Raw genomic sequence first — 8,571 nt, 5'->3', positions numbered from 1 at the left:
TCGATATCTCGCTGTATTTCATCGCCTTTCCTCCGGCGCTGTGACCGCGCGTCAGCGAGGGCACCGCTGCCCTCAGCCGGCTCCAGGGCCGCCGAGCGCCCCGGCGGGCACCGGGCAGCGCGTCCCTTCGCCGGGGTGGACAAAATCATTCTCTCCTTTTTGCCTCCCGAGTAACCTCTGCCTCTGGGGGACGGCACCGCCTCCGCAGCCCGCCCGGGGAGCTGCGGGCTCCGGGAGCGGACCCCGGGCTGCTGGGGCCGCCCGCATCCAGCCTCGGAGCATCGCGGAAGGAGGAGGGGGGCGAGAGCGGGTTCACTTCCGCCTGGCTGCAGGAACCACAAGCCCCCAGAATATATTAGAATAATAATAATAGAAAGGTCCCCGTCCCCCACACGCCCCAGCCCCGATTTTGTCGCCCTGGAAGGAGGGGGTGGAGAGCGGAGCAGCGAGGCTGCCGGCGGGCGGATCGATGTGGAGCCGCTGAGGCGGCGCGGCCGGCCCCAGCTCCCCGCCGGCACCGCGGCCGGCAGGACAAGCCGGAGAGGCCAGGGAGAAGGTCTGTGCTTTGCCTTTGTACATAGCGTGCCCGGCAACAGGCTGTGCCCTGGACGGCCCGGCAGCCAGCCCGGCATCCGAGCCCAGCCCGGCATCCGAGCCCAGGCGGGGGCTGCAGCTTGCGGGGGGCTGGGGAGAGCTCCGAGCTCTTTGTCAGCGCCCGGCGCTCTTCCGTAATTCCCAAATCTGTGCTTTCTAACCGCCCCGAGCCCTGTCCTCGGGCTGGGGGTCTGGTTATCTGAGGCTTCAGGGAGAACTGGCTCCATGGAAAAGGCTCTGGCATATGCCTGGTGGTGCCGGCTGGGCCTGGATGCCGAGGGACCGGGATAACGAGGGACCGGGTTAATGAAGGACCGGGATAACGAGGGACCGGGATGTCCGGGTACCGGGATGCCGCAGTAGGGGGATGCCGAGGGACGGGGATGCCGCGGTACCGGGATGCCGAGTGACCGAGATGTCGTGGTCCCCGGGATGCCGAGATCCCCGGGATGCCGAGATCCCCGGGATGCCGGGGTCCCTGGGATGTCGTGGTCCCCGGGATGCCGGGGTCCCCAGGATGCCGAGATCCCCGGGATGCCGAGATCCCCGGGATGCCGCACTGCCGGCTGGCGCTGCAGGCAGGCACAGTAAGTCTGGCGAGGGGCAGGAAGGGAGGCCAGGCCAAGGGCTCTGCAGGCTCCTCGTGTGAGTCACGGGCGAGGCAGGCTGCTTGCCCGCTGGGCCATTGAGGCACTTTCCCATGCCAGATGCACCTTCAGTGACTTGCCATTCAAATATCTTAAGATCGTTGCTTTTCAATATTAAACATTTCCCAACTTTTAACTTGTCACTTTTAATCTGGAGGCTCAGGGGGTTGGTTTTGAGTGTCTTTACATGAGTTACTTCGAGACTCTCAGGCAGACAGTAACTGGAATGGGCTGCCTTTGAAGCCAGTCGCAGCCTAAAACTCCTCATTTTGCCAGTGACATTATCCATCTGTCTGTCCAGCCATTCCCGGTTTGGATCTGATGCCCTAGTTTAAGGGATCACCATCAACTGGCTGAGTAGTTTAAGAGATTGGTAATGGTAAATACAATATTAGAAGTGGAGATGAGCACTGTGGACTTCTATTGAAACAAGACAGAAGGTTAAATTAGCCATCCTCCCCTTGGGTCGGGTGCAGAGCTCCCCTCTGTCCTGTTACTGTCACTTCAGTGCAGCATGCAGGTTTTCTCTCTTGGCAGACTCTGGGCATACTCTGTCCATCAGAGATAGTGAGCACTGAGATCCTGTAAAAACTTTGCTATCAAAGTCTAACACTGACAGAAGTCCCAGCAGGGATGACTTACTGGCAGCTGGAAAACTTTTTTTCCATTATTTTTTAAAAAGTAACTGCTCTAGTAAACTATTGCACCCTCTTCAAGTCATTCTCATTGGAGTTCTCAGGATCATGCAAAGATCCGGGTTAGGATAAGTATATGTTAAATGAGAGAATAAATGTATTGACTGCTGTGATCTCTGGGCTACTTTTAAAAGGTAGAGGGGCTGACAAGCTGAATGGGTTTGGTATTCCAATAGCTCTGATGTTGAAGGTGACTTCTTAACTAGGGATCATAAATGTGCTGATTCTGTTTATATTTATCTCCATTCTTTTTAAATTTGTGTTTGATGTCTAAGAGAGCTGAACACTTTGAATTCCAGAACGCTTTGATGCCTCAGACCTGTACACTGGTAGCTGAGCATTGTGCTTTGGAAATCCTGCCAGAAGCCTGCACAATTTAATATTGCTTTAATATATAGCACTGTATAAGGGAAGTGATTTGCTTAAGACTAGTGAACAATTGGGGAAGAAAAACCCTGTCCTCTCATTGCCCTGTGCCTGCACTTCCCCTTCCAATGTCATTCCTCTTGCCCCTTTTTGTTCAGCCAGAAGTGTGACAGCTGGAATTGTTTGGGAGCTGCTTTCCCTTCTTTCTGAACCTTTTACAGCAACTATGGTCACAAGAGGGAAGAGGGAAGAGAAAGTGGGTGTTCAGTCTAAAGAGACATCCTGAAATGAAGGTATGGCACAGAAGGAATGAGACACAGTGAGCTAAAGCAGTCTGAGAGCTGTTTCGTGAAAAAAATAAAAAACAACTGGTCCATCTGTCACCTTGCTCATTTCCTTTCATGAAGTCTGAAGGTGCATTGCAAACAGTTTAAAGTTCATGTTCTGAAGCATGTGAGTTAAGCTCCTGACTTATATGTGAGAAAGTGGAGTGACTTCTCAGTGGTCCTGCAGCCACAGCCTCACGTAGCATCAGGCTGGGGTGCAGGTGTCTCGTGGTGTGGTTAGTTGTGAAGAGTTTAAGTAGTGGGCTGTAGAACAGTTACTCTTTTGCTTGTGAATCTGCAGAAGAAGGGACATACTTTTCTTTGATTCTGCTTCCCTTTGAACAATTTATTCTGAATTCTTTTCTGCTTGTGATGTGACTTGAATTTGTGGTGGGGACAGGATGCAACTCTGGTTTCTTGGTCAGCCGGAGAGGAAGGTGCTACCTGGTTAGGTGGTGATGTAGATCTGCTGCTGTAACATGTTTGACAGCTGCAATAGCACGGGTAACTCTAACTCAGCTGTGTATCTTCCCTGCAAACTGAGTCTTGCGAAGGGAGTCATCACTTCAGTCACTTACACTCTACTGTGAGCTTGGGATTTATACCACAAAAACATTTGCCTTAGCACAAATGGGTAGGGAGTAAAAGTAGTAAAATATTAGCTTTGAATTTTGCTGTTCAATGCAAAGATGTCAAAATAAGTGAGAGGTGCTTTACCTGTGAAGGAAGAACAGTTCTGAAAGGTACAAGTACAGCGTAGTGGTGAACAGTATGGTACAGGTAGAGCCATCCCTGTGCCACAGGCTGCAGTGATACAGAGCATGAATCCTTCTGCATCGGCTATCTGATGCCAATGTTTAAACTGCTGAGATTTCATCTTGATCTGTAAAAACTAGGGTAACACGTCCCCCAAACCCCTTGCCAGCAGCTGTAATGTTATTTGGATGCTGTCATGTGGATTTCTCTTTAAAACCGGGTTTACTCTCTAGAAGCCAGGGAAATCTGAATTTTTTATCTGCATTAGCAGAATGGTATTAAATGCGAAATCCTTAGCTACCATGAATATTTATTCTTATCTTAGCTGGCTTCAAACCGCCTCTCTGGCTGATTGCCAGCCCTGAAGGTTATTTTCACAGAGGTTTTGGAGTGGACGCTCACACACTGATACACCTCCAGATTTCATGTTCCTTGATATTTCTAAACAGATTGTCAGTAGTTGGCAAACAACTACGTAAAAAGAGTCAGTGAAGAGAGTATGGGCCCAAAAATACCTTTGGGCATCAATAGATATCACTTTAAATCATGAGATCATAACTATTTCAGTATATGTAAATACTCAGATCCTCTCAGTCTCTCACAGTGCTCTCTTAAGACTGAGTGCCTTGAAATTATCCTAATTGAAGCCTTAGCCCATCAGATGAATAAGATACATTTTGAGATCCTATAGGCTTTTTTTTTTTTTTTTTTTTTTTTTTTTTTTTTTTTTTTAAATACATCATATTCTAGAGGATTTCACTATGGAACCAGGGGTCTGTAGTCACAGGTCTGTTGGGCACAGCAGGGTATGTATGGAATCCATGGTGGATGGAGTGTTCATTGAATGTGGTCTGGTTCCAAATTTACCCAGGAAAAATCACAGAATAATTTAGGATGGATGTGACTTGTGGGGTTGATATAGTCCAACCTGCTGCTGAAAGCAGGGCCAATTTTTAGCAGGTTCCTCAGGGCTTGGTTCAGTTAAATTAGCGATATCTCCAAAACCAGAGATCCTACAACCTCTCTGATGCAGTTTCAGTGTCTGACCATCCTCATGAAAAAAAAAAAAAAAATCCAATCAGAATTCCTTATGTTTGAGTTTGTGTCTATTACCTTTCACTGTTCACCTCTTGGAAGAGTCTGGTTCCATCTTCTATACCTTCTTGGTAGGTAAAGTATATACATAAATAGGTTGATAAATAGAGAGTGAGGATGGAAGAGATGTGAAAAGGGCCTTTTCATAGCTGCTTTTCTTCACAGGCAGCTTTCCTAAAGGCTAAGATCTTCCATGTGGTTTACTCTGATGTGAAGTTAAGATTGTCACAGCTGTAGCCTTGCAATGAACCTGTCTCCTAAATCCTGCCTTTGAGTGCAGCATTATGTGACAGACTGCAGACTGTGTTACTGGACTGGATGAAGTGCTGAATTAATGTGCTCCCTTTCCTACCTGTGGGGTTTTCCAGGAGCTGCTTGCAGTTTTAGTAATGAAACCCATTTTTTGGCACGTTTTTCCCCTAAGGGATTAATTTGATTTTGGGGTGGATCCATCCTGTCAAATTTTGTACAGTGTAAGACATTTCCTTCCCTGACACCAAGTGTGCCCCAAGCAAAGTCACTGACCAGTGTCAGCAGTTTCCCAAATTGTAAACCTTGGGTACCATCAAGTGGCAGCATTATCTGCAAGGCAGCTTGTGACCATGAACATCAAACACTGTGGAAGTTACACATTTCTGTGGGAAAGGGAAAGGGAAAGTGTGGATTTTCTGCACTGGCCTCACATGTCACTAGGCCTCATAAACAAGGGCACTGAAAGAGCATGAAGCTGTGTCAGGAGAGGTTTAGGCTGGATATTAGGAAGAAGTTCTTCACCAGGGCGCTGGGCACTGGAACAGGCTCTTCAGGGAAGTGGTCACAGCACCAGCCTGACAGAGCTCAAGAAGCATTTGGACAATGTTCTCAGACACATGGTGGGATTACTGGGGCTGTTCTGGGCAGGGCCAGTTGGACTTGATGATCCTTGTGGGTTCCTTTCAACTCAGGATATTCTGTGGCTCTGTGATTATATGAACATGTGTCAGCCAGAGCAAAATGGAAATTAAACTGTGTAGGAGATAAAAACACCTTTGTAGGTGAAATAATGGATAATGGCCTCTCCTAAATGCAACATTTATGAGTTCTGAAGTTGAGAAATTTGTATTTAACTTCTGCCATCCCTACCAAGTCCTGGACCACTGCTCCTTTCTTTTATGTTGTTGTTAGGTACTATAGAGTTCATTTATAAAATCTTTTCCAATAGGCTGAAGCAGGTTCATGCACTTTGACGTACACATGGTGGTGTATTAAAAAGTCAGTGAAACACTGATTGAATTCTCAGTAACAATTTCTCTTCTAGTCTTTAATGGCTGATTTATGCAGAGGTTAGCAGAGAGCAATAATCAAACAATGATCTCTTACATAATAAGACAGAGGATCAGCTGGAAAAACTGACCTGCTGTCTGGCAGTTGGTGTGAGTGTTTTATTTTTGTGGTAGCATAAGGACTGCAATATTAGAGTAGTTCTGAAGGTCACCTGCTCTGCTGTTCTAGCCTGATATGACTTGTCCTGTGTGGCTCAGGTGACAGTATAAAGACCATACAATAGGAACTTGCTGGTCAGTTCATTTCCCCACATTGTAGCTCATTTTCTTGCCTTCATGGATCAGCACACAGATTAATGTGTTTTCCAGAAGTTATCCTTATCAATTTAGGGATGCTTTCCAGCACAGAGATAGTAAATTCAACAAGAGGCTACCTAGGGAGGATGCAGCATCTTCACTGCTGAAGATTTTGGGGAATAAGAAATGGAGCATTGCTAAGGACATAAGTATTCAAGTGGGGGATTCAGGTCTGCACCATCAGTGAAACATTGCTGAGAGCTTCTGTTTCACACACAGCTGGCCACTCCTGAATGTCTGCAGGACAAGCTCTCTTCCTTGCCCACCTCCCAGCCCTTGCCATCAAAGACATCCCCTTCATCCCACCTAAGGGTGAACAGTGTAGAGCACGGGGCTGATGGGCAGGGCAGAGCCTGTGACGCCGCAGCTTTTCTGCCACGTTAAGTAGTTCACAAGGTGTAGGGTGTGGAGCTAAGCAAACCATGGGAGAGGTTACCATTCCTCTCTTTCAGGATGCTGGGGTAGTTACACAAATACATAAAAACACGGGATAGAGCAGTGGGAAAAGATATGTGCAGAAATACCAGTTCATAATTCTATTGAACTCAACAGGAGGTTGTGCTCTGGTCTTCAGTTTTGCTCTACACCTAGCCTTTAATGTATCAAATCAATCTTCCCGTTGCTCAAGGGCCTCATCAAAGTTTGATTAGCCGTTTTAAGGAAAACAGTTTACTGCTGAGTAACAATGAATCACAGCCTTCAGATGAAATTAAAAGTCAGGAAGAGCCCCAAACCAAAGAAGGCAGCAAGATTGCTGAGCTCTGGCAAGGCTGTTACTGAAGGAGCCTTCTCTGCTCATGCACACAACCTCCTGCAGCAGGACTCCAGATCCCTGGTACTCTTTGGAGAACACCTTGGCATGACCAACTTTTCTGAGAAAGAGGCTGTAAGTACAGGAAGATCCCCATTTAGTGCCGAGGTCACAGGACTGTTAGCAGCTGATTTGGATTCTGTCCCCAATTCTCCTCTTGCCCTGCTGTGAGAGACTGGATTTTTCACTTAACTTACCTGCACTTTGCATCTTCCAGATAGAAAACTATTTTTATAATTCAGTGGAGTCTAGTGATCTTGTGACCTAAAATATCTTCCAGTTTATTCAAAAGTTTTCCTCAGTTACGTGAAATTTCTAGAGAATTCATAATTTTCAAGTAGTTCATAGAGAAGGAAATGTGCTTGTCAAGATACAGAAATAATTATTTGCATTAACTGTTCAGATATGGCTTCTTGAATTTTCCAGTCAAGCACCAGAACTACTGGTATTTATTCAAGTAAGATGATGAGATGACTTATTTTCAGTTGGCAATTAGTACATTGGCTTTAGGGAATGAAAACTGTGTTCCATGAGAAACAAGAACAGCAACATCAACAAAAGATTTTCGTCTGTTCCTTGTGCCAGTCTGTGTTGTGTGTAAATGTGTAATTCTCAGCTGCCTTACCATCAACCATGTCTGGAATCCGGGGTGTGCCTGTGGTGTGGAGTGACTTGCCTTTGCTAGCTCCTCGTTGGGAGAACAGCTTGGGGAGCTGAAGGCTTGCTGAGCCTGCCAAGATCCACTCCATCCATGGCACTGTCACCACTGCAGCTCTGCACTTGGGACTTGGAATGAGGCTCACCCTCTATTGGACACCCTGCAGATTTTTAATACCAGTTTTTGCTTCAAAAGTTCCCATCATGGGGAGTTCAAGGGGGATCCAAGCAGGTGAAGCCGTGATTGTAATTTTCTAGAATAAATGCAGTGCTGAGGAAGGGGATGTGGGCGCACAATCTGTGTGTGGATTGTTTTAACTCACCTTAAATCCTTTAGGTTTGGCAGTGGAAGTAACACCCTCCTTTTCTTCTTCCTGTCTCTCACATGGAGGAAAAAAAAAAAAAAAGAAATTATCTCTGCCTTTCTGTATCTTTCTTGCAGAGAGCTTCTGAGGTAGTAAGAAAATCTCTCAATTTTTGTGCTGTTTTTTAAAAACTGGGGTTCTTCCTCAAGGTTTCCCAGATTTGATTGATGCATATGATGAGTAGACTTGAAGCATTCTCTTGATGCTTAATAAACAGCCAGTACACAAACTCAGCTGAGGATCCCTGTCTAAGCAGCATATTAGGACTACAGAGTCATATTTTCAGAAATTAGAAGTTAATTATTAATTTATTATTTCAGAAATCTGAGTTAACTCAGCCAAGAGGACTGATATGTAAATACCAAGGCTTTATTCATTATTGATGTTAAGATATCAAACATGGATTCTGTGAGACTTTATTTAAAGTGAAACTTACCTGAGTTGTCTGGAAAGGATAAAATATCTCATGAAAGTTTGCATGTGATATCCTGAGTCTCACTCTGAACTTCTTTCTGGAGAGTCCAGTCCTCAGCTGCTTTTTAGTTAACTCTGAGGCTTAAAAATTAGAAATGGGGTGAAGTTTTGCCTCTTTTGAAACCAGGCCAGTCTTAGTTTTGAATCCAGGTAACCATATGGGTTT

At 46.0% G+C, this 8,571-nt stretch overlaps 1 protein-coding gene across 1 annotated transcript in view; it reads left to right on the top strand.

The window, feature by feature from the left end:
• The first annotated feature begins 445 nt into the window (after positions 1-445).
• PAK3 (p21 (RAC1) activated kinase 3) overlaps positions 446-8,571 on the top strand; it is a 101,598-nt gene continuing 93,472 nt past the window's right edge. Inside the window, exon 1 of the mRNA XM_040084272.2 lies at positions 446-556. The gene's annotated coding sequence lies outside the window, so the exon portion shown is untranslated. The remainder of the gene's footprint in view (positions 557-8,571) is intronic.

The sequence above is a fragment of the Hirundo rustica genome, chromosome 21, assembly GCF_015227805.2.
Source record: "Hirundo rustica isolate bHirRus1 chromosome 21, bHirRus1.pri.v3, whole genome shotgun sequence".
Taxonomy (NCBI): Eukaryota; Metazoa; Chordata; class Aves; order Passeriformes; family Hirundinidae; genus Hirundo; species Hirundo rustica.
The sequence above is the reverse complement of the archived record's forward strand: the minus strand, read 5'-3'. Positions and strand labels throughout refer to the sequence as shown.